Source organism: Protopterus annectens, chromosome 1.part0 (genome assembly GCF_019279795.1).
Source record: "Protopterus annectens isolate FY-2018-M chromosome 1.part0, PAN1.0, whole genome shotgun sequence".
NCBI classification, from domain to species: domain Eukaryota; kingdom Metazoa; phylum Chordata; order Ceratodontiformes; family Protopteridae; genus Protopterus; species Protopterus annectens.
The window spans coordinates 571981946-572008419 of record NC_056725.1 but is presented as its reverse complement, the minus strand read 5'-3'; the positions used below and the strand labels follow the sequence as shown (position 1 = coordinate 572008419).

General features: G+C 39.1%; 1 protein-coding gene across 2 annotated transcripts in view; it reads left to right on the top strand.

The window, feature by feature from the left end:
• Window positions 1–26474, top strand: part of ESRRG (estrogen related receptor gamma) — a 1147729-nt gene that overhangs the window by 466202 nt on the left and 655053 nt on the right. Inside the window, exon 2 of one of the 2 annotated variants that reach the window (XM_044061393.1) lies at window positions 1681–1800. The gene's annotated coding sequence lies outside the window, so the exon portion shown is untranslated. Of the gene's footprint in view, window positions 1–1680; window positions 1801–26474 lie in introns of those variants that run through there. The other variant, XM_044061409.1, reaches the window with a different exon arrangement.

Here is a 26474-nt window from a genome sequence, read left to right as displayed (position 1 = left end):
AAATGTTAACTTCCTCTTAATTCTGTCTGATATATCTGCTAGGGAGGTTTTGTATCATATATAGTCCTGACATGAAGGCAAAACCCTCTTTAAAATACATAATGTGCATACATATATCATCATAGGTGATTAGATGATTACAAGGCTAACAACCCATGGGCCTTTTTAAGCCAAACCGTGCTTCCAAAGGTGACAATCAAACCCTGTACCTGATGTCTGTTAAGTAAACACCTTAAGCATTATGCCATCCCCCAAGGAGGGCCAGTGGTGATGTGCATTACTTTAAACTGGTCCCAGCCAGACTGCTGCAAGACAGATCTACTTTAGTGGTTTTGTGACAGCAGGTCAAATCCTACAGATTATCCTTGTGTGGATTCAGTGTATGGCTTTGTATTCCTGGACATGTCTGAAAGGTGTATGGAAAACCAACATTGGCTATGGTATGTCATGCCTTCAAAGTAAGTAATATTTACTGACTGCTATATTTCATAAGTTATTGTTTATATTATGTTGTAACTTGTAATCTTTGCTAATCCACTTTTAAAAGTAACTTTCTAAAGTCAATATCCATAACCTCATTAGTACTTTTGATGCTTTAGTTTAGTGTAGCATTTGAATAATTTAACAAACTAAACTTTTATAACAGTTGTCAAACTTCTAATGGTGAACAATTATTGTTTATATTCATCTTAACATAAAAGCATTATTAAACTGCTTGTTCCACAGATTCATTTTCTTTCAAATAACATAGGATTCAGAATGATTGGAGCAGATATAGCATTATAGAATATCTGCTTGTCTTCATTCAACTCATTGAAAGTTTGAAGCCATTAAGTCTTTTCTGATACTGACATCTGGGATCCCCCAGTTTAATAAAAGAAATAATGCTAAAAGAGATTTTGTAATCATATTCTGCAGTCATTAACGGTAATGATTAGAAGTCTTCTGAGCTGTTATTGATGGAGTGCAACATTACTCTAAAAATAAAATTCATTTGTTTTCTTTTCAATTACTGCTTGCATAATTAGAAAACACAAAGCAGTAACTTAACTGTTGTAACAGACTGGCAGCTAAGGAGTATTGACCCACGCCATAGGAATGTTGCGTAGATTTTTCCCTTGGGGCAGACACTTGTAGCAAGCATTTATTAATTAGGCAGCATGTTTTTGCACCAATGGACTTTCCAACAGCTCCTTTTGTAACAGACAAGAAAAAAAAGGATTTACACAAGGACTTTTTTATCACATGTTATTGACGATTCAACTGCTGTTGCTTATTCTGTTTATGTGAAAGTTTTTGTTTCCTTATAGAATTTCATAAGTAGATTTTTAATGTGAGTTATGTCTGTCACTGAAAATTCTAGAGGAGCAAATTGCACTATTTTTATCAGCCAGAAATAAAGAACATTGTACAGGTCTGTTATTGTCATTTATTTTCTCTCAACTATACTTGAAATGGATTTCAGTTTGTTTTCCTTTAGTAATCTTCTTTGGCATGAAACATATGTACTATCTCTGCTTACCTACCTACTGCATAAATTAGTGTGAGTAGGCAGGATGTATAAACTTTGCTTAGCTAATGTGGATTGCAAAGTCTTATTTGTTAGACACTAAGAGAACTGTAAATCAGAAATGCTTTCTAGGCTTCATTAACATTTCAACTCTTTTTTTTTTTTTGTAGTGGTTCTCAGTGAACTGTTTTCCTCATTCAGTACCTCGCAGAATAAGTGATCAGCCCTGCTTCTAAATATACCGTATGCATTTTTTATGGTGTGTCCCTTTACCTTCCTGAAGACTGTAGGTATGTCCCAATTTCTGCATGTACTGTTTTTAGTAAGAAATGTTATTTTGACAAGGCTAAGAAAACTGTGGTTTTTGTTCTAAGTACCATGAATCAAATCTTTCATTCTACTTCTTTCGGTAAAGGGTTGCCTACATGCCCACCATACCGCTCAACCTCTTAGAGCAAGAAGTCTGGATAAAGTCATAAATAATGGGGGACATAGGCCCAAAAATAGAGACACTTTAAATAATTGCTCTTGCAAACTTAGGAAGTAGAAAGAATTACAGGTTTTGCATCAGCATGAATTTTCTATAGGGTATGAAGTCTGAAACTCGAACGTCTGTCATTATTTTCTGACTTAAATCTTCAATGATTTGCCAGTGATTTGCTAGAAAACCACAATTTTATGAAAAATAGATCAAAAATATGAGGAGAAAATCTGGACATTCTGCAAAAATCTGTACAGTTGAGAGGTATGTCCACCCATCTACATATTATTGACATTCAAAGGTTGTTGCCCTGAATGGTGATCCAGATGTTCTGATTCAGCCATTGCCAGACCGTGGATTAAGTTCTGTGAAGATCAGGTGGTCTTTTTTAGCTTTTCTCCCATACGCTTTGTTATTACAGTTGGATATTCAGACCTACATGTGTGTTTTCAACCGCATATTCTGTCACCCCCCTGGTAGCTGTTTCCCACACACTGACTTAGCTAGGAGCATTAGTGATTAATCCAGAACATTTCTAAGCCTAGTCCTTCCAAAAGGCTCTGCCTCTTTACATTTTGGCCTTCTGCTAGCCCCCTGTATCCCGCTGTTTGTCAGAGAGTCCTTATTCACAGTCTGCATACCAGGAGACTTTGAGGTGAGGTGTTTCTGTGGAGCTTCATTTTAGCGAGCTACGGACTGCCTTCTATGTTTAGTCATATTGTTGCTTTCTGAAACAATAACCACATTTTACTTTTGGAAAGAGCAGCCCCAAGCCTTTCATCATAGCTCATTTCTCTGCCTCCATTTATTTCATTAGACTGCTGTGAGATTCTCTGCCTGCCAGTGTACCTTCTGTCATTATTCTGTCCCTGTGACATCATGTTTTGGTCAACAGAATGCAGCCTTTCATGGAAGACTCACCTTTTTATATACTAGGAGGGATTAGACTATGCCTTCAGTGTAAGATATATTGCATAACCTAGAATGCTGATGGGTATGTGGCATACCCAGGAATGTTGGTGGGTATGTGGCATACCCTGGAATGCTTATAGGAATATGACATACCCAGGAATGCTCATGGGAATAGGACACACCCTGGAATGCTGGTGGGTATGTGGCATACCCTGGAATCTTGGTGGGTATGTGGCATATCCAGGAATTCTCGTGGGAATATGATATACCTTGGAATGCTGGTGGGTATGTGGCATACCCAGGAATGTTGGTGGGTATGTGGCATTCCCAGGAATGCTCATGGGAATATGACATACCCTGGAATGCTGGTGGGTATGTGGCATACCCAGGAATGTCGGTGGGTATGTGGCATACCAAGGATTGTTTCTAACTGAGTAATCCCACTAGATGCAAGTGTCCCTTTTCAAGCGTGACCCAGGACCAGTGTCTGGTTTAGTACTTGCTAAGAATCACACAGAAGGTAACTAGAGGTGGAAGAAATGAAAGCTTGTTTATTGTGCTATAGAAAGTGAATTGTTAATGTTTCAAAGTCTTAATCATCTGTGCTGTCAGTTCGGAAGGGGTGGGATAGAATACCCAGGAATGTTGAAAATCATCTGTGCTGTCAGTTGGGAACGGGTGGGATAGAATACCCAGGAATGTTGATTGTTATACAGCACGTCATACCCTGTGTTAATGGATATATTACATACCCTGAATGTTGATGCTGCAGTGGTGTACCATGTAATAATTTAAAATGCACCATTTGATTAATTGAGCAAAACTTGTTTTTGCATTTTACCTCTATCCTAATCCTTTCCAAGTGACAGCAAACCTTGTACCAAATATTTTGAGAAGGAATTATGGTAATGTGTCATCTCATGTATATATCTATATATCTATAGCAGAGCACCAGGTGTATGACTAGATTTTAACAGCTGTTTGTAGTACTGTCTCTTGAACACTATATATACATATGTATATATATCTATCTATATATATATATATATATATATATATATGCACACACACACACACACACACACATATGTACATATATATATATATATATATATATATATATATATAGATACATATTTATATATATATATAGAGAGAGAGAGAGAGAGCAAAAGAGGGAGTGATATATACATACAGTGGATATAAAAAGTGTACACACCCCTATTAAAATGCAAGGTATTTGTGATATAAAAAAATGATACCACAATAAATCATTTCAAATGTTTTCCCACCTTTAACGTGACCTATAACCTGTACAATTCAATTGAAAAACAAACAAATCTGTTAGGGGAAAAAATATAAAAAATAAAAAATGTACAATAGACTGGTTGCATAAGTGTGCAGACCCTTAAACTAATACTTTGTTGAAGCACCTTTTGCTTTAATTACAGCATTCAGTCTTCTTGGGTACCACCTGCCATCAATTAAAGAGACTCTGATTAATCCCAAATAAAGTTCAGCTGTCCTAGTAGGATTTTTCTGACATTTACTCAGTTCTCTGCTACAGCAAAAGCCATGGTTCACAGAGACCTTACAGAGCATCAAAGGGATCTCATTGTTGAAAGGTATCAGTCAGGAGAAGGGTACAAAAAAAATTCCACACCATTGGATATACCATAAAACACAGTGAAGACAGTCATCAAAAAGTAGAGAAAATATGGGACAACAGTGACGTTGCAAAGAACTGGACGTCCCTCCAAAACTGATGAAAAAACAAGATGAAAACTGGTCAGGGAGGCTGCCAACAGACCTAAGCAACACTGAAGCAGCTGCAAGAATTTCTGGCAAGTACTGGTTGTGTACTACATGTGACGACAGTCTCCCCAATTTTCCATATGTCTGACCTATGCAGTAGGGTTGCAAGAAGGAAGCCTTTTCTTACACAGAAAAACATCCAGGCCCAGCTAAAATTTGCAAAACAATACACCACATCTCCTAAAAGCATGTGGGAAAATGTGTTGTTGTCTGATGAGACTAAGGTTGAACTTTTTGGCCACAATTCCAAAAGGTACGTTTGGAGCAAAAACAATACTTTGCATCACCAAAAGAACACCATCCCCACAGTGAAGCATGATGGTGGCAGTATCATGCTTTGGGGTTACTTTTCTTCAGCTGGAACTGGGGCTTTAGTCAAGGTGGAGGGAATTATGAACAGTTCCAAATAGCAATCACTTCTGGCCCAAAACCACCAGGCATCTGCTAGAAAGCTGAAAATGAAGAGGAATTTCACCTTTCAACACGACAATGACCCCAAGCATACATCCAAATCAACAAAAGAATGGCTTCACCAGAAGAAAATTAAAGTTTTGGAATGGCATAGCCAGAGCCCAGACCTTAATCAATAGAAAATCTGTGGGGCAACTAGAAGAGGGCTCTGCACAAGAGATGCCCTGACAGTCTGACAGATTTGAAGCGCTTTTGCAAGGAAGAGTGGACAATTATTGCCAAGTCAAGATGTGCCATGCTGATAGACTCCTACCCAAGAAGACTGAATGCTGTAATTAAATCAAAAGGTACTTTAACAAAGTATTAGTTTAAGGGTGTGCACACTTATGCAACCAGCTTATTATACATTTTTTATTTTAGATTTTTTTTCCCCTAACAGATTTGTTTGTTTTTCAATTGAATTGTACAAGTTATAGGTCACATTAAAGGTGGGAAAAGTTTTGAAATGATTTATTGTGGTCTCGTTTTTTTATATCACAAAAACCTGGCATTTTAACAGGGGTATGTACACTTTTTATATCCACTGTATATATATATATATATATATATATATATATATATATATATATATATATATATATATATGTGTGTGTGTGTGTGTGTGTGTGTATATATATATATATATATATATATATATATATATATATATGTATATGTATATAAAAGTTGAAGTTAAAGTAATGATTTGAAGATGAAGGACTACTTTACCTGACTTCAAAGTCAGAGCTGCATATCTTGCCTGTTTGATTCTCAATGTTGTTTGTTGTTTGTCTTTCGGCTTTTCCCGGTTAGGGGTCGCCACAGCAGAACTCCGGTCCGCTAATTGGCAGTAGGTTTTCACGAACGCCGAGGTGCCAGCTCGATGTTCAAACTTCAACGAGGCACGCCCATTTACGCATGTCTTTCGAACGTCCACCCAACCGCAGGGAGGACATGCAGACTCCACACAGAAGGCACTCCCCGCACTCCAGCCGAGAATTGAACGGGAGAACCTCTTGCTGTAAGGCAACAACGCTACCACTGCACCACTGCGGATCCCTGTTTGATTCTCAATGATGTGTTTTATTTATTTATTTGAAGATCCGGATTTGTGAGGACCCAGATCCCTGAATCGCAGTGTTTGAAAGATACTGGAGAATCTTGTCTGCAGCATTATCATGTAAATATATGCTTTCCCTTGTTCATTCAGAGCAGGTAGACAGCTAGAGCACTTGTATATATTACTTGGCAAGTTTTGGAATTGTGCATTCTGAACACAAAAGATATCATAATGAAATAATGAGCCTCTGGCTTGCATTCACACTGAGTGAGAAATGTGAAAATTCAGTTGGCTGGTTTCCATTACCAGTCCAAAATGCTCCAAAATCACTGCAGTAAAGTAATTGCAGCATCACCCTTGAAAATATGTATCTTGAGACCAACTTTCAGTGACAGTGATTGCATGTTTTACCTTAAGAAAGGGCAACTATGCGAGCACACAGGTTTATTTTAAATGAGCTCTACGTACCCATAAAGCCTGTTTCCTGGAAAGGTCATGTTACATCTCCAGGAAATATGTTATACCTGTCCTGGTTGCATGCATGTATTTTATTTATTTCTTTTGAATGACAAGTAGCTCTGAATAGAGTCCTTCCCTCACCTGGGACAATGGTCCATTCGGATATACAACATAATTCCTAGGGGAAAAAAGTCTAAATTCCTCTGTAATGTGAAAAAAATATATAAAATATACCTAAAAGTTGTCAAAGAATCATAATATATACATGAACAAGATGGTCCAAAATCAAAGCATCCACATCCTGCTTGTTTTTAAATTTGAATTATCATACCAGCACTAGATGTTAAATTGTGTCTTCATGCTAAGTGCCAACAGTTTACAAGCTTTACATACTTTAAAGTACTGCACGCCAGAAATACAACCCTGTTTCATTTTCATCTTTTATTTTACTTAAAATAACACCAGGAACGTATTGTGGGTGTGTGGGAGTAGATGTATGCGTATGTATGTATAAAAATGGCTGCATTAAATAATCATAGAATGCATTTATGCATTGCAGTATATTTAAAGTGCAGTGTATACCCCTCAAATAAAAGAGTTTTAGAAAATAAGCCACACAAAACTGAACCACAAAATTCTGAAACTGCATTTTCCTGAAATATTAAAACAAACCCTAAAGAAAAACCTACTTATCAGTTATGGTGTCAGAATGCCCCTGCATCCCTCCACCACAATATGATGTGTCACCTCCATGGTCACAGTACCTTAGGGGATAGGTTGTATTTTGTTAAGGGCAGTTTCAGAAAAAAATGTAGTTGCAGTTTTTTAATCTCAGGATTTTGTGTTTCAATGTTTGTGGCCAAGACTTGTGAAGCACTCCCAGTCTGGGAGAGCAGAATTTATCTTTTAAGTCCAGGATTTAAAAAGTTCTATTGTTTTAAATGTTCTTGTTGATCAGTAAGTGTATCCTTGTCATTGCCAGCTGGCTGACAGATAGCATGCATGTAATCAAAATAGGGGAAGTTACCTTCACAAAGAGACCAGTCACCAGTGGGTTCCCCCTAGGGTTCTGTGCTGGGACCTCTCCTGTTTGGCATCTACTTCTCTAAGTAAAAATAAATACCAAAGAGTTCTGGCTGACTAAGTTTGTAGATGACTGCAAACTAGGAGCAGTCATTGAATCCCCATATGACTTAGCCATCCTGCAAGGATTGTCTCAAATAAATAACTGGTGCCAAAATCACGGACTGAACGTAAATGGCAAAAAATGCATTATTGTATCCTTTGGAAAGTCATCTATACCAGGGAACTACCACATTGACAATATACCCCTAAGATATGACCCAGTTGTTTGGGATGTGGGAACTTACCCGGAGATTCCAAAAACACTTCTGTGCACCAAAGAAAAAGATTTATTAAGCAAAGCTTTCGGGTTAACCACCCTTCATCAGTACATAACATTGAGATCAATCTAAAGTCATTTAAATAGGGAACATCATTAAAACACATGATTCAGCCAGCCAAACAAAACCATCTTCCAATTATATACTAAAATACTACTTATTTACATAACAATTAAGACACTAGTATATCATATTATAAATATATATATATATATATATATATATATATATATATATATACACACATATATACACACATATATGTAAAACATATAAATATAAGATAAATATTTAAAATACCCAATCTGTAAACTATAAAATGCAAAACATATAAAAACTAGATATTTTCTCTTTGCTTTTTAACTAATATTGGTTTCAAACTGACCATTACATTTAAACCTGGTTCTGCCTCAGCATCTAACCTAATAATCCATTCTAGCTCTCTCAGCTCTAACATATTATTAATATCCCCTCCCCTCATACCAAGGTCTACTCTACAAATTGCTCTAAATTTAAATATGTGTCTTTCATTTTCAACAATATGTTTGCTGAGTGCATTTGTTAATATTCCCCTTCTGATTTCCGATTTGTGCTCTATTATGCGTTATTTTAGTTTTCTTGTCGTCTTTCCTACATAATATGCTGGGCAGTTTACACAGGTTGCTAAATACATTATTCGAGAAGTGCTGCAATTGGCCGAACATTTAAATTCAAATCTTTGTTTAGTTAAAGGGTGTTCAAAAATGTTTGACGTATCATAGATATCTGTACAACAAGTACAGTTATAACACTTCTGTGTTAAACTCCTATTCGAAAATTCTATCTTTTTCTCTTTAAAATCTTTGAAACACAGCTTTTGTTTTAAATTATCTAAATTCCTAAAGGAAAACTTAGGTTTTATTCCTATTATGTCTTTTAATTCTGGCATAGCTAACATTATCAGCCAATGTTTCTCTATTATATTGCACACATCCCTTGTAAAGGCATTATAGGTTGTAACATACCTAAGTACATTTTTTCTCTCACCAAATATCTGTATAGGCTGTCTCTTATCATTAAAAAAGGTTTATATGTATTATTTCTTTTCATTTTCACATCTTCATATACTGCATTTACATCTTGAAGCGAATAGCCAAGCTTTAAAAAATCTTGTATCATTTCTTCTGCCTGTAGTATAAAGTTTTCATCTTCTATTTATCTTATATTTATACTTAAATTTATATGTTTTGCATTTTATAGTTTATAGATTGTGTATGTTTAAATATATATTTTATATATATATGTTTTATATATATATATATATATATATATATATATATATATATATATATATATATATATATATATATATATATATATATATATATATATTATAATATGATATACTAGTGTCTTAATTGTTATGTAAATAAGTAGTAGTTTAGTATATAATTGGAAGATGGTTTTATTTGGCTGGCTGAATCATGTGTTTTAATGATGTTCCCTATTTAAATGACTTTAGATTGATCTCAATGTTATGTACTGATGAAGGGTGATTAACTCGAAAGCTTTGCTTAATAAATCTTTTTCTTTGGCGCACAGAAGTGTTTTTGGAATATTTGGAGTGACAGACCAGACTTTGTTTGTTTCATCAACTTACCCGGAGAGTCTTCTAACTTTCGACCAACATGTGTCCATTTTTGTGAGAAAGTCCTTCTGTATTGTACAGCTTATAAACAAAGGGATTGTGTCTAGATCTAGGAATGTTATTATTCCTCTTTACGTAGTCTTCATTAGGCCATTCATTGAATATAATGCCCTCTTTGGCATGTATCTGTCCAAACGCATGCAACAACTGGAACACCCACAGAGATACCTTGCTTAAACGACACCAGGAGTAAGCAACATATCATACATGGACTTTTCTGCTACAAGGCATCCTCTGACCTAATATTGATGGATTTACTACACATTAGGCAGTGGCATCAGAAATACTCGGTCTAGTGATCAAAATCTCTTCTACAACATCAACAGAATGGTTTGGAGGGACAGGTATATCTTACAGAGCATACCCCACTGCTCTAGAACAGACTGCCCATCCACATAAAACAAAATGCAACCCAGTCCATTTTCAAGCACAACTTGATCTGTGGATGGGAACCAGAAACTATACCCCAGGACTTCCCCTGTACTACTGATGGACAAAGGCGGCTCTAAAATACTTTGTTCCATGCATTGATCCCTTCAGATTATCTGTGATATAACCCCATTTTCTCATTAGGTGTAACATATATCATTGATCATTGGATGGGTAAGTCCAGTCTCTAACCATATGGGATAGGTTAATTTGAGCACAAAGCAGGAAATTGGCTAGGCTTAAAATGGCAATAAGGGCAGCTGGCCGAGTACTTACCAGTGAACCTATCAGAAATAAAAATCTTGTATTTTTATCCATAGAAGTGGCATTTTCTGTCATTGTAAACACAGCAAGTCCTACACTGACATGGACAAATGACCCACTCCAAAAGCAAAGTATCAAAACTCTGAACCTTGAAAAAAATCAAAATCAGTTTTTTGCAGAGGGGCAAGCTAACCCGCACCCCTTCCCATACATGCAGATTATATCTACCAATTCCAAGAAAGCACAGCAGTGGGGAAAGGGCAAACTCCCAATATCCAAAAGTAATGAAACCCAGCAAAAAATCATTCTACACCTTTTCCCTCAACCAAGGGAATGAAGCCTGGGGATTGTGATTGAGTCACACTTTTAATGTGAATGTTCTATCTGTGGTTTGTTATGCATATGTTGGTAAAGCAAATAGTTGCTGTTAGGCCATTCAGATAAAACATCTGTCATTTATTGGTTCATCATACCTCCTTGTATCACCATTAAGAAGGCATATCATGGAAGGAAGTGTTATTCTCTACAGAGAAGCAGCTGCAATTTCATAATGAAGCCCTACCCACAGCTGTCACTCATATTCATATCTTGGCAGCCAGAGTGAGACCTGTTGGGACAGAGAATAAACCTGTATGGATTGTCTAGATGATGGTACATGAGGCTTTATGATGCAGCATCTGTAGCAGTTTTTGTTTTACTCCAGTAGCCTTGCTTTGTAACACACCTGGTGTTGTGTTTCTGTTTTGTCCTTGGGTCTTGCCCTGACTGCACAGGCTTACATGCATGTCTTCCTATGCTAGGTGTCCTCCTGTTCTTTTTGGTAATCATATTAGTTATACTGTCTAGCTATAGCGAGAATGGATTGCCTTACAGGGCACATCCAGATGCAGCCTCTCTTACTTATTTGTGCTACTTACAAAAGCTCTAGTTCAGACTAGTTTTGCTACAAAGCATAATCTTGATGCTGTTTTCTTATCTTATGACATAATGATAGCACAATACCAGCATTGCAAATATGTTATAGTCCTCACGTGAGTAAACAGGTTTTGATCGGCATTTCAGCTCCAGTAGGTTAGATTTTCTCTAAAACATGTACATAAAACTTCTATTCTAAAAAGAAAATGTTACAATAATGGTCACATGTTTCAGCCCCAAGTTTTAAAACAGCCTTGTTTTAAATTCAGCTCATACATTATTAAAATTATACTATAACCAAAGAGGTATGTTTTGCTAAGTAATAGATTCAGCAAAATAATATCTGAAGTTGGCTTATATAATTCCACCATTATTGTTTATGAGATAGGATCCTGAAAATTACAGCACAAAAATTATGTGCACGCGTGCATAAATAATAGCAAAACAAGTTTCAGAGAAAAAATCTCTGCTAAAATGCACATAAATTTGTGTATTTCACTTCTTGAGTTTAGAATTGCTGGTTCTTGTACTTATAATGGTCTCTAATCAGTGTAGGTGTAGCATGTTTGGTATTTTCCTGTTAGTGACAAAATGTGAGAGTGTTGGAGCATGGGGAGAGACCACAGTCGCATGTCACTTTGATAATAAAGGAAATCTCAAAGTGACATTTGCTTTCAGACATTTGCATGGAAATTTAAAACAGTTGATGGGAACTCTTGGAGCAGAGAGATAAAACCTTGACTATGAAGCAGGAGACCTACATCTGACTAATGTCTCTGGCACTTGTAGGTGCCAACCAGAAAGGATGAGAGTAAAAGGCCAATGTGGGCTCACCCATCCTGTGGGTGGAGGCAGCTGTGGTTCTCACTTAGGTGTTGCATCTGTGAAGCATGAACCTGAGGACATACAGAGAGGCCTGCTTGCTGCTGCTAGCAGCAGCATGGAAGCAGAGCTCAGTGAGCCAACACAAGGGTGGGGGGCATGCTCCAACAGGACAGGATAGCTTGTCTCACTATACTGCTAGACTGCCATGCTACATATCTCCCAACTCTCACCACAGGGGGAGAAAATGAGCTAACAAGGCACCCCAGTCAGAATGGAGTAGGTCATAGAACTCTTACCTTACCTGGGATGTCTGCCCCCCCCCCCACACACACACACACACACACACACATGGGACACTTGAGTGAAGGTTGTGAAGCCATTAGGCAGGTCCAGTGGGGAACACAAAAAAATGAAGAAAAATAGTTTAAAAGCAGTGCAGAATCCTTTATCATATATCCCATTTTTGGAACGGGCCTTGATGAGATGTTGAGCCAGCAGTAGCACTAAAGGCTTCCTAGCAGAAATACAGGACCCATATTTGCAAGTCTGGCAACTACAAAATGAAAAAAAGTGGTTAACAAATACAATGAATGTCCACAACTCACTATGGTGCCATTAATGTATTTTTGCATGTCCACCCCAATGTTGAGACTGCAGCTGCATATTATGTATATATATATATATATATATATATATATATATATATATATATATATATATATATATATATTAACTCTGAGAGTACTGTAACATAAAATAAGGTAAATGCTCTGAAATTCCATAACCATGGACTTATTATATAATCCTGTTTGTTTTGCTTCCCCAAGGATTACAGATGCACTTCTCAGAACTTCTACAAGAACCCCTTTAGACATGACTAAAAACGGAAGGGAAGAGCTTATTTATTTTATTTTATTTTCATTTGTTGTCTGTGCAAGAACTGTGTTCCAAACAGACCATTTTCAGGCTCTGCCTTGGAGAATACAGTATTAAGGAGTTAAAGGACTGACGTTTTCAAACAGATGCATAGAAATGAATAACAAATCTAACAGTGCTATAACTAGAAATACAACTATCAATGTTCACACAGTAAGATTAGATTTGTCATAGGTTCATAGGTGTGTTCTTGGCTAATGGCCCTGGAGCCTTTACATGCCTAGCCCATAGGATTACCCTGGCATCGTGCCACCCGACCTTAGTTCTCAGTGGCTCTGTCGAGTAGAGCCACTGGAGTGATCCCCAGGGTGAATTTTCTATTTCCCGTCCACTCATCAAGATTTCTGTTGAAGAGGGCCAGTGAGGTGCTCTGTTTGACATGTATGGGAAATCTGTTCCATAGCATGGGTAGTCTCTGGGTTATGAACCTGTCCCTCCAGCATGTTCTGTTGATTGTGGTAATGAGGTTGAGGTCTCTGGAGCATGTAGTGCGGAGAGATTGGGATTTCTTTAGATGTATAATTTCTAACAGAGTTGGGTTAGACATGGCTTTGTAAGTCAAGCAGAGATCACCTCTAAGTACATGATATAAGACAGAGAATAGTTGGAGTTTTTTGAGTCTGTCCATATAGGACAAGTGTTTAAGACCTAGGATCCTCTTTGTGAGGTACTTTTGTGGCCTCTTCAATCGTTGCAGGTGTCTAATGAATGAGGTACATGCCAAATGGGGCATTGCACTCGATAAGTGGCCTAATGAGGGAAGAGTAGAGGGAGACAATGACCTCTTTCATCCTGGATGCAAAACCTTAGTAATGAGATGTGCCACATAGAAGGACTTTCTGACCACAGTCACAATGTGGTGGTCAAAAGAGAGGCTGGTGTCAACCTGTGTTCCCAGATCTCTCATAACGCCTTTTATGTTCAGTGGACTACCATTGATGTGGTAATTCATGGGAACCAGATTTTTCCCAAAGGGGATGACGGCACATTTTTTGGCATTGAGCTTAAGGCCTCGGTTCTGACACAAGTCATTGGTCTCACTGAGACCTTTCTGTAGGATATCAACATCACATGGGGAGTTAATAATAGCTTCCAACTTGCAGTCGTCTGTGAATTTTGTCAGGCAGCATCCCTCTGTGTTGGCCTGGACTTCAGGGAAGTAGCCAAACAGGAGAGGACCCAGGACCGAACCCTGTTGGACTCCATTTAGACTGGTCGTCAGTCTGACTTGGAGTCAGCTACTTTCACACTGTGGGTTCTATCTATGAGCCAGTTTGCAACCCACCTGGTGATATAGGGGTTGATGCCCAGCTTAGTGAGTTTTTCTATGATTCCTGAGTGGGGAATGGTATCATAGGCCTTGGCCAGATCAAGGTAGGCTATATGAACCACCTTGCCTTCATCCACAGCTCTGGTGACTGACTCAAAGAAGTTGACCAAGTTGAGCAGGTATGGTCTACCCTTCACAAAAACAAACTGTGTGGGATCCAGAGTTTGGAGATTCCCTATATCCATGTTTATTAGGTCCATGATGATGCATTCCATAGCCTTGCATATCGGACTAGTCAGGCTAAGGGGGCGATAGTTTCCAGGGTCTGTAGTTGCTCCTCCTTTGTAGAGAGGGTTTACTTTAGCAGTGTGCCATTCGGTAGGGACAAAGCCTGAGGTGAGGCTGTGATTGGACAGGGCACACAGGTGAGGTGCCATTTCACTCTGTAGTTCATGTAGAACACAGCCAGGGATATTGTCAGGTCCCATAGAAGTTGTATTCTTGGCCTTGGACAGTACTGTTTTAACCTGTGCAGCAGTAATACTGGGTGCCTGGCAATCTACTCATATTGTGATTGGTCCTTTGGGGGGGGTGAAGTTGACACTGTCATAGAACATGGCTGTGCTGTAGTTCCTGTCTTACCACTAGCAAAGTAAAAGACAGTAAAAGAATATATAGTGCAAGAAGCTTCAAATTCAGGAAAGACAACTTTGCAAAGCACCTTTCTGACATAAGAATGGTTCTTAAAATTTTGTTAATCACCTCTCAGAGCTCTTAAACTCTAGTCTTGTGTTGTAGCCTAGCAGTGGCCAGTATCAGTCACCACAGAACAGTGGTGAGAAGCTAAAGCAGCTTTAAAAGCAGGTAGACTCTAAGTTGTTGCACTCAAGTGTAGTAGAGCAAAGTGTCTAACAACTTGTAAAGCATCAGAGAACACTTAGTTTCTGTCTGCTTTCTGTGTGGCTCTCCTAAATGTTTTACATTTTTCAAAGCAGTAAAACACTTCTTGCTGCTAGTTTTTCTTTTTTATAATTGGTAGTAAATGGAGCACACAAAGCTCCATGTACTGCAAAGATTTATGATGAGGTCTGTCATATCGTAACTGTTTATCATGTGCTGCCAACACGTTTGTCAAGTTTACCTCTTGACCTTCATTCCAGTTCCCTCCTGAGGTGAATTTCTTCACATCCTTGTCTCAAGCACATTAGCTGTTTATGTCCGAAGACTCAGCTGAAGTCCCGCACTTTGCAGGAAGGTATGGGTGCATCTTATTAACCTCCTAGAGTGTAGTTTCCTGTTTAACTGCATTTTACAGAACAGATGAACGTTCTCATTAGCCAGGTAACTAATATAGAAAAGGGTGTAGATCAGTGTGTGTGATATAACTTTAAGAAGCTTTCCAGTGAGTCAGAACATGGATATAAGTACTGAGCACGTGCAAGCAAGAGTGCCATTTTGAGTGAGCAGTCAGAGTGTGAGCATGCAAATATGTAGTCAGTTAGTTAGATAGTTTAAGTTTAATGTTCCATGCCATCCAGCCTGGTGTATTTGTATACAATAAACTACTTAAAGAACACAAAGCCTCAACATCTTCTTAAAACACATAAGAAGAGCAACATAGTGTCAGAAGGAGATCCAGAGTTACAGCCATGAGGCAACTGTTTAAAGTTGGAGGAATATACAGGAGTGGATCAACCGTACTTCTCAAACGACTCGCAAACAGGTCAGAAACAAATTCTAGGTACTAAAACTTGCTTAAATGATTTATTTTGCTATAAATATAAAACAAAGCACTCAGAATGCTCAGAACAAATGTCTTATTAAACAAAATGTCCAAAACTGCAAAATATTGACAAAAATATTCAAAATAATTATGAAAACGTTTGAAACAATATCTGAATCGCGTAAAATGTACATAAAGGAAAAAGGGCCGTATGTACTACTTTTTCATATTAACTAAAGCTATTCAAACTATCCAAAGTGTGCAAAGTGTTTGCAAATGTGTACAGTTTTACAGTGCAATTATTTTGCAAAATACAGTCATTTCAAAGAATATTTTGCAAAGTACAGTTATTTCAAAGCATATTTGATTATCATTACAAGTACCTGGTGTGTGTCAATCCACCTACATAATTACAAGGGCCATTTTGCATCGTGTTTTGCTATAATCTGTGGGAATGGCAGAATGATTTTGTAGACCCGCACCGCTTGTGTTTGATAACAATATTGCAGAAAATTGGAGAGTGTTTAAGCTGGAATACGATATTTTCATACAGGCTGCTTTTTCTGACAAAAAATGCACATACAAAAGCATTTATTCTGCTTAATTTAGCTGGGTCAGAGGCCATTGAAGGAGAGAATTCATTTGTGTATGCATCTGCTGTGTTTGCAGGGGAGGGGGAAGACTGCCATTCTAAGGTACCAGCTGAAACAAGGGAAGACCCAGAGTGCTTAAAATGTAAATTTAGAGAAATGTGTAAGCCCAAACGAATATTACAATGGAAATGCCCTTATTTTACACAAGGGATCAAAAGCCTGGTGAAACTTTTGCAGCATATATAACCAACTTGAGAAACAAGACTAAAACGTGCAGATTTGGCAATTTGAGAAATGAGTTGATAAAGGACAGGCTTGTGTGTGGTATTAGTGATGATACAGCGAGAAAGATTTTTCTTCAAGTGATTTAATGTTGAATAAGGCCATTGAGATTTGTCAGATATACGAACTTACAGAAAAACACACAAGTATGCTTACAAATGAGAATAGCTGCAGAAGGCACAGTGACAAAACTCATGTTGCTAGCAAGCAGCATGTGGTTAAAAGAAACAGGCCCAAGCACATGGCAGCTACTGCAGGTCCTGTAACATTCCTTGGGAAACCCCAGATTTTTTCAACAAATTCGAGAGCATGCTTAGTGAAGCATAACGGTGAGTCAGCAAAGTCAAAACATGTGCCCCCCCCAGCTTTATAGTCAACTGTCGTAATTGTAGTAGAAATCACGAACCCAAACAAGAAATGTACTTAGCTTTTGGTCAGCAATATCACTCTTGCAATTAGTGGAATCATTTCAAAAGATTTTGTAAATCAAATCAAATAAGGCACATTATTTTATTAAAAGAGGGCATTCCAAGAGGCAAGTTGATCACTTAGAAAGCTGTGACCCTACATTTTATGTTGATGGTGTGTCTGTGCTTGGTGAAACAGTTAATGCAGTAGATTTGTGGGCAAAAAATGAGATCTTTTGTACTGTTTGTATTAATGGGAGTCCCGTAGAGCTCAAAGTAGATATTGGCTCAAAGTGCAATGTTGTGTCAGCAGAAACATTTGCTAGAGTAAAAGGTGCAGAACAACTTGATTTGATGAAGAGTGCAAAGCTTGTTGCTTATAGTGGTAAAGAGGTTCAAACTGAAGGCTCAGTTATGCTTTCATATTACTCTGCTGGGAACACCTATGACTTGCAATTTTTCATACTCAAGAGACACGTACAATCATTATTATGCCTCAGAGACAGCTTGAAATGGGACTGCTTTCACTTAATAAAGAAGTTCGCCATGTAAGCCTGCATGACAACAGCTCAAATTTCACCCAAAATATTTTTTCTGAGTATGTTGATATTTTTGCAGACAAACTAGGCAAACTACCAGTTGTGTACTCAATGAAGTTAGATCCAGAGATCAGCACAGTTATCAGACCAGCATAGAAAGTTCTAGTAGCTATGCAGAACAAAGTCAAAGCCATGCTAGACAAAATGGTGCAGCAAGGAGTAATTTGTCCAGTAGAAGAACATACTAAATGAATATCCTCCATGGTAGTAGCTCATAAGAAAAGCTCAGATGATATCAGAATTTGTATTGATCCAAGAGATTTGAACAAAGCACTGAAATGACCTCATCATCCAATGTGCACAGTCAAGGAGGTTGCTTCCCTCATGACAAATGCCACTGTGTTTTTTTGTCTTGGATACAAATAGTTCATTTTGGCAAATTTTGCTTGACTGAAAATCTTCATTGTTATCTACTTTCAGTACTCCTTTTGGAAGATACAGATTTCTGAGAATGCCATTTGGAATAAATTCTGCTAGTGAAGTCTTTCAGCGTGCAATGGAGCACATTTTTTCAGGCTATCCATGTGCTATTATAGTAGATGATATTCTAGTAGGAGACAGTGGTGAAGCCGAACATGACAGAAACCTCAAGAAAGTTCTGGAAAGAGCATGTCAAGTGACTCTTAAGCTGAATCTTCAGAAGTACAAATTCAGGCTACGAGAACTTACTTATGTTGGTTACTTATTTACCAGTTCAGGCTTGCTACCAGATCCTTCCAAGCAAACAGCAGTTCCAGATAAAAATGCCAGTTCCAGACAGTGTCCAAGCCCTACAATGTTTTCTTGGTATGGTCAACTACCTAGGCAAGTTCATTCCAGATTTAAGCCAACTTTCAGCACCATTACAAGAGCTGACACACAAAGATGGAATTTGGTCATGGTCAGAACAGCACCAAAGAGTATTTGATGTCCTGAAACAGAAAATTGCTAACTCACCAACTCAGCCTCTATGATGTTCACAAACCAGTTACTCTTTCCTGTGACGCTTCTAAGTTTGATCTAGGTGCAGTCATTCTTCAAGAAGGTAGACCAGTAGCCTATGCCTCGAGAACTCTTACCCAGACTGAGATGTAGTATTCCCAGATTGAGAAAGAGCTTTTGGCAATTGTGTTTGCATGTTTGAAGTTTCAGTGTTATATTTATGATCAACCTATCCAGATTGAATCTGACCACCAACCTCTAGTTACTATTTTGAGAAAGCCTATGCATACAGCTCCAGCTAGACTGCAAAGCATGATGCTCAAATTGCAAAAGTACAATTTCAGTCTTGTTTACACAAAAGGCAAACTTCTTTATCTTGCTGATACCTTATCCAGATCGCCCATAAAACCACAGAACAGCATGACAATGAACAACTTGATTTTGAGGTAATGGAAGTGAGAAATTTTTCTTCCACATGTCTTGATGAGCTCAGAACTCACACAGCTTCAGATCCAATTCTCCAGACGTTAAACCTCTTTATCAGTTGATGATGGCCTTCAAAGCAATCTTGTTTACGTATAAGTGCAACTTTATTTTCCATACACAGATGAGATTTTGTCAGACAATGGTATCATCATAAAAGGTCCTAAGGTAATTGTTCTAAAGTCCTTGCAACAAGAGTATATCAAGATCTCACATCGTGGCCACCCAGGAACTGATTCTACCAAAAGGGCAAGAGGTCTAGTATTCTGGCCTTCTATGTCAAGCGATATTAAGAAAGTACTTCCATTTTGTTTATTATGTAGTAGTATAAAGCCACATCAACAGAAAGAACCACTTCATTTAAGCCAGATTTCTGAACTACCTTGGTCGACAGTAGCCACATATATCTTTGAGTAGAATGGTCAGCATTATTTGGTATTTGTAGACTCTTATTCAATTGATTTGAGATTGATCTACTTCCCAACCTAATTTCCAGTACTGTCATTACTAAGTTGAAGCTACGGTTTTCCTTCCATTATAGTCTGTACAGAGTTATTTCTGACAATGGTGCACAGTTTACTAGTCAGCATTTTAAGAGATTTGCAGAAACGTGGGACTTTGTTCATATTATGAGTAGTCCTGAATACCTTCAGTCAAATAGCATGGCTGAACGTACAGTTCAAAGTGCAAAACAGCTGTTAGAGAAATCCAGATGTGACAATACTGATGTTTTTCTCAACTTGTTAGATTTCTCGTGATAAACATCTTGGTTCTCCTGCCCAGAGACTTATGTCGAGACAAACCAGAACCAGATTTCCAGTCAACAGTCATTTATTAGTTTCATGTGCTAAGAACAACAAAGCAGTAAAAGCCCAACTGTTGAAAAAGCGTTTGCCCTAGAAGTCTTACTATGATAAAACCAGCAAACTGCTCAGTTCATTGAAAAAAGGGGAGATAGTGAGGATGCAGACGTCAAAAGGTTTTGATCACATCGAATTTGTGAAAAGTTTGTGTCAAGAGCTGAGATCATACATTATGGAATCACAAGGAATGGAATTCAGATGAAATTGGAAGCATTTGTTACCAGTGTACGAACCAGTGTTACAGCATCTTGCCTGTGACAAAGACTCTAGTTCTCAGAGTGACTTTTCCAATGTTCCTGTTCCAGAGAACATTCCGTCAGCAATCCCCATTCCTGAGAAAATCCCTGAGACTCCTTAAGCAGAACATTCCCCAGTGACTGTTCCTGTTGCTCAACCCAGTTCTAACTAGTATGTCACAAAATCAGGTCACATCTCAAAACCTACTTCCAGATGCACGGCAACCTGTACATGATTGTTGTTTTTATTTATTTATTTTATTTTATTTATTTTACATTTATTAGTGTCTGTATAACCGTATGCCTTTCAAAATGTCATTGTTTATATGAGACAACTCAGTAAAGAGAGAGAATGTAGATCAGTGTGTGTGATATAACTTTAAGAAGCTTTCCAGTGAGTCAGCACATGGATATAAGTACTGAGCACGTGCAAGCAAGAGTGCCATTTTGAGTGAGCAGCCAGAGTGTGAGCATGCAAGTATGTTGTCAGTTAGTTAGTTTAAGTTTAATGTTCCTGTCATCTGTCCTGATGTATTTGTATACTACTTAAACGAACACCCAAGCCTCAACATCTTCTTAATGCACATAAGAAGAGCGACAAGAGGGGGTGAGGCATGCTCGGAGGGGGTTACCATACCAGTGATCAACCTGGATCATAAACATAATGCGACTTAACTAAAGCCAGTCATGTCAGATTGATATGCTGTAAAAGCTTTGGATAAACTGATGTTTTTCTAAAACCTGCATAATTTGTTGCAGAATAAGTGTTGAGAATGCTTGAACCTCTCATGTTATAGTTAAGCTGCTTCTGTTTTGATTCCTTACGTGGTTAGGTTCCAGTACGCCCTAATTTGTCACTATTATTTTCTAGAAATAGAAACAGTTTAGTCTTGATAAAAGCAGGCATTTTCTTTCTTTCTATGGCAGTAAATATGTCTGTGTTTTAGAGCCATGACATGCCAAGTAGATACACACACATATGTAAAGATAGATATATTGTTGTATATGTAAACGTTTGTGTTTCTGTTTTTCTAGTCTAGTCTAGTGTTTTCCTGATGTAAATTTAAAATAAATCTAGTGGTTGCCTCAGTCAGTTGATAAGCTTAATACATGAATTCCTGCATGTTTTTCTTTTTGAACTGAGCTTGGCATTTATTGCTAAAATATTGATATTGTACAGTAACATGATCAACTAATATTCAATGGTCAGAAATGACTTGCTGATGTGAAAGTTTACTAGTGACCTTTCACTGCTAACAGTTTCTTTGAACTCAGCACTTGTTCAGAACTCGTTGTAAGCACTAAATAAGCTGAAAATTACTATAGCACTCAACTTTCTTCACTTGTCTAGAGGAAAGCAGTTTTTAGTACTTAATAAATAAGCATCTATCCAGGCATGTCTAAGGGTCAGCTCCCGGTGATTTCTCCTGAAAGCCTGATGAATCTGGGCATCTTGGGGCAATGCAGCAATTGTCTCATGTACACAGACAACCCTTTCCTCCTACCACCCAACACTACAACCTGTGAGAGATGCACTTATATAACCAAACTGGAAGCAAAGCTCTCTTCACCCAAGACTGGACTAGACAGTCAAGAGGAGAAGGGAAACACTTGCAGCACACCACTCTCATCACATAGTCCTTCAAAATCTACACCACCAAAACACACACATAGAAACACAAAACACACACCTACATTCATTGAGGCTCTCAATAAAACCTGCCCAAGCATCAGGGACATCCAAAGCATAAACACAAGCAAACTCCACCCCCCCAACACAACCCAAATGACACATAGCCCACAAACTCAGTGCGCCACTCAACCACAGCCCATAAGGCATAACAATGTACCCAACACTCTAGTCATAGGTGACTGTATAGTCAGGCACACTGATGTCCCACTCACCAGGCTAAACAAGGAGAAAGGTACTGTCAGCTGCGTGTCAGGTGCCAGCATCCGCCACATAATGCACACACTCATGTCACTCCACAACAAGTACAAATATGACACTGTCATTGTCCATGTTGGTGTGAATGACCTGAGATGTACTTCCCTGGACTACATGAAAAGAGACATGGAAGAGCTCTCCGATCTTGTAGCCAAGGCAGGTATGACCCTAGCCCTGAGTAGCATCCTGCCATCACCCAGAATGATACCACAGTACAAGGACAAAATGATTGACTTCAACAATTGGCTAAGCTTCTGGTGTCATTCTAAGGGGATCCAGTATTTGTCTGCCTGGGACAACATGATCGACAGACCACGATGCTTTGCCAGAGATGGCCTGCACCTGTCGCCCTTGGGATTCCAGATACTGGCTAAGGCTCTTGCCACCCCTGCAGTGCCTTTTTAGGCAAGGTTCAAATGACAAATTCACCACCGTAACAGGTACAAGCAAGCAAAATCTGAGGGTAATGCTACTCAATGCTAGAAGTCTAAACCTCAAAATGCACTCACTCGAGGCACTCCTTAAAATGGAGAACATCGACATCTGTGCAGTGACAGAGACCCGGTTCAAAGCTCCAGAGAGCACCCCTGCATTACCGGGCTATAATTCATACCACACCTTTTGGCCACCTAACCCGGAACGAAGCACTAAGGTGGAGGCGTGTCCATATTCATTAAGGATATCCACACCTCCAGGCTAGTTGCACAGCATAATGCATCCGAGATTATCCAAGTGCAACTAACTCTGGGCAAGACCGCAATCCAAATTGTAGCTTGCTACAGACCCCCACCATGCCCCAGGATTCCCACTCCTCATTTCTTGATACACTGGAAAGTATTAGGGTACAACCCAACACCCTAATAATGGGTAATTTCGACTACCCCACCATTAACTGGGAAAACTACTCATGTACCAACTCTTTTGCTCAATGTTTTCGGGAATTCATAAATTCCAATGCCTTGCATCAACTTATTCACACCCCCACCAGGGGCAGCAATATCCTAGACCTGGTCATTACCAACATGGGCAACCGGTGTTCCACACCAGAGGTCATTTCCTCTTTGGTCAGATCCGACCACAAGCTAATCACCCTAGACATCCACATCCCGCCCCCATCCGCAATTAGGGAAAAACTTCTCCAAAGCCAACTTCACACTTCTTAAGACAGTAGTGGCAAACTTCATGTCACCCATGCAGATGGACAATAGGGGTACGACTGCTGAATCCTACACAAATACACTTTATAAGCACTTACACGAGTGCATGGATCATGCTATCCCTAATATAACCAAGATGCTATCCTCCAAAAAAAAGGAAGCCAATCTGGTGGTCCTCTGCCATGAACAACTCTATAACAAAAGAAAAAAACTGTTGCAAAAAATAGTAAAATCCCATGACTGGAGGAACTCCCTGGTCAACCTCAGTGAAGCTAAGATCCCTCATAAAATCCTCCAAAGCTAGTTACGAAAACAAAATTGCCACTGACTCTAAAGACAACCACAAAACATTCTATAGCTATGTCAAGAATCTCAATGGCAACACTCAGATCTGCTCTGAGTTACAGCACAGTGGCACTAAATATACAGAACCAACTGATATTGCCAACATCTTGGCAGATAGGTTCAGTGCTAACTTTACCCCCCTCTCACCCCCTAGAGGGCCCATCTCTATACCAGAAGAATGCAAAGTTCCTGTAATCATGGCTGCATAGGTAAAAAACACACTCTCCAAAGCCAAGAACACAGCATCCATGGGACCTGACAATATCCCAGGCTGCGTTCTACATGAACTACAGAATGAACTGGCACCTTACCTAAGCACCATGTTCAAGCATAGCCTCACCTGAGGCTTTGTGCCCACTGAATGGCGCACAGTGATGGTTATCCCACTCCACAAAGGGGGAACCACAACGGACCCTGGGAACTACCGCCCCATTAGCCTGATGAGCCTGGTCTGCAAGGCCATGGAACGTATCATCATGGAACTCATAAACAAAGACATTGGTAATCTCCAAACTCTGGACCTTACCCAGTTCGGGTTTATAAAAGGCAGATCAAGTCTCCTAAACCTGATTGACTTCTTTGAAGCAGTCACCAAAGCCATAGATGAGGGTAAGGTGGTTCACACAGCTTATCTAGATCTCGCCAAGGCTTTCAACACCATCCCCCACTCTGGAATTCTATATAAGTTCACTAAACTAGGTATAAATCCCTATGTTACAAGATGGGTTGCCAACTGGCTCATGGACAGAACCCACACTGTGAAAGTAGCAGACTCCAAATCCAACTTCAGACCAGTGACAAGTGGAGTACCACATGGTTCAATCCTGGGTCCTCTCCTGTTTGGTATCTACTTCTCTGAAGTACAGGCTAACACAGAAGGTCTTTGGCTAACAAAGTTTGCAGATGACTGCAAACTAGGAGCTTTAATTGACACTCCTAATGATGTTGACATACTACAAAAGGGCCTCACTGAGACAGATGCCTGGTGTTAAAGCCATGGCCTGAAGCTCAATTCCAAAAAGTGTATTGTCATCCCCTTTGGTAAAAACTCTGTACCCATGAACTACCACATAAGTGGTAGTCTACTTAATGCCAAAAGTGTGATAATAGACCTTGGGATACAGGTGGACAGTAGTGTCCCCTTTGATAATCACATTACCACAGTTGTCAGTAAATCCTTCTACGTGGCTCACCTCATCACAAAAGGTTTCTCATCCAAAAAAAAAGAGGTCATTGTTCCCCCCTACTCATCACTCATTAGACCCATTATAGAGTACAACGCCCCTTTTGGTATGTACCTCACAAGACATCTACAACAACTGGAAGGGCCACAGAAATACCTCACAAAGAGGATTACTGGCCTCAAACAGATGCCCTACGCAGGCCGTCTCAAAAAACTCCAGCTTTACTCCGTCACATATCGCCTACTCAGAGGCGATCTCTGCCTAACATACAAAGCTATGTCAAACCCAGAGCTGTTGGACATGCTCCACTTAAAGAAATCCCAATCCCTCTGAACTACACACTCTAGGGACCTAAACCTTGTCACCACAATCAACAGAACATGCTGGAGGGATAGATTCCTGCCCCAGAGACTTCCCATACTCTGGAACAGACTACCTATCTATGTCAAACAGAGCTCATCATTAGCACTCTTCAAGAAAAATCTTGCTGATTGGATGGAAAATAGGAAATTCACCCCAGGGATCACTTCTGTGGGTCTGCTCGACAGAGGCACTGGAAAATAATTTTCTTGGGTGGCGAAAGCCAGGGTACCTTTTTGGCTAGGCTTATATAGGCCCTAGGGCTAATAGCCTAGTACCTACCTATGAACAGATATAGTGACATCTCACCTCAGATGACCTTTGAAGAGGTGAGTCATGAACCATGGAACATTTAGAGCACCTCCAGAATCTTCATAAACCAGTACACGAGTGTCATTGTTTAACAACCATTATTATCTTTGCAAAATAATATCTGATGATTGGGGTACATAAACCTTGGTTATGTAAGTACAAAAACTAAGCTATTTGTTTACAGGGTGAAGCTCTGTAGTACTCAACTGTTACTTTTTGTGAGAGTTTTGATCCAACTGCCTACCAGTCATCAGCGTCTTCCTGGCCAATAAGCCCATTCATTCCCAATCACTGGTGAGAAGGCCCAGTGGTAGGAGGGGCCGTCATTTAGACAGTCATTGGGATGTTTGAGTTTTTACCTCAAGCTTTACTCCTTTGCATGCTCAGCTTCCACAAGTGAACGAGGTGTCCATGCTGGTCATATTTCACTTTCACAAGTGACATTGGTCATTCTTCACTTTCACAAGTGACATTGCCAGCAAGTAGCCCTGCTCTCCCATCTTCAAACACAGGTGGTGGTTTGCCTAGTTTCCACCAGAGAAATTACACCATGCTTTGTGCTCACTGAGCACCTGCAACCCAACCCTACCCCAGGAGTGATGAGGGAGCTATGCCTCTGTACTCTTCTCCCTCTCTGCCTGGCTC